We start from the raw sequence: 958 nt of genomic DNA on the forward strand, positions 1-958 counted from the left end.
CTCACCACTCAGAACAGGCCACCCCTCTCCACCCTGGAGTCTCCAGTTCCATCTCTCTTCATAATACTGAAGCTGCTCCATTTCTCTTTTTCTCCTATCTGACCACATACTCACACACTGTGGTGGCTCCTGCTGCAGGCTGGGCACGTGGCTGGTGGCCCCCAGGGTGACATCCTCCACCCGTGCTGCATGGTGTATCAGAAGGGGGGTACTTATGGCCCACCTGTGTTGTACACTGCAGGGGCATGGATTTGATTGGTTTGATTTTTATGAGCCCTAGGCATGAGACAGCTTTGACCAGTAAGCCAGGCATCAAGGTAGGATGAACAAAGGACTGCCATTTGCTCTGCTCCTGACTAATAAAAGCACACCACCATCAACAAGGTGTCTCTTTGCCCATTGCCAGGGGATCCTTACATATGTTTAAAAACAGGGTCTGTCATTGAATTGATTTGGCTAGAGTGCATGGCCAGAAAGTTCCAGGAGTCCTTCTGTCTCCTCCTCCCCAGTGCTGGGATTACAGGCATATGTGCCAGTGTCCAGTTTTGTTTCTTGTTTCTGTGTGTAGACCAGGCTGCCCTCAAACTCAGAGATCCCTCCCTCTGCCTCCCTGAGTGCTGGGATTATAGGCGTGTGCCACCGGGCCAGGCTAGTGCCCAGCTTTTTATATGGGTGCTATGGAATCTAAATTCAGATCCTCATGCGTGCCTGGCAAACACTTCACCAATTGAGCCCTCTCCCCAGCCCCATATCATGTGACTTAGTCAGACTCCGAGTCCCACCTTGTTGGCACTATGGTGTGTAGAAGCCTGTCAGGAATTTGCACCTGAGGGGAGAGGATTACAGATACGACTTACTAAGGCCAACCTTGGAGTGTATCTTCCACAGGGGCCCAGGAATAAACAAAAGCAGTTAGTCAAGGGGAGGGGAGGAGAGTGAAGGAGGGAGAGGGAGGGGC

General features: G+C 51.7%; 1 non-coding gene across 1 annotated transcript; it reads right to left on the reverse strand.

The window, feature by feature from the left end:
- Positions 1 to 267: 267 nt before the first annotated feature.
- LOC129668481 (small nucleolar RNA SNORA48) lies at positions 268 to 411 on the reverse strand. The gene has a single exon (XR_008718920.1). It is a non-coding gene; the product is annotated as a small nucleolar RNA SNORA48 (small nucleolar RNA).
- Between the last annotated feature and the right edge of the window lie 547 nt (positions 412 to 958).

The sequence above is a fragment of the Psammomys obesus genome, unplaced genomic scaffold (assembly GCF_907164565.1).
Source record: "Psammomys obesus unplaced genomic scaffold, mPsaObe1.curated_primary_1811, whole genome shotgun sequence".
Taxonomy (NCBI): domain Eukaryota; kingdom Metazoa; phylum Chordata; class Mammalia; order Rodentia; family Muridae; genus Psammomys; species Psammomys obesus.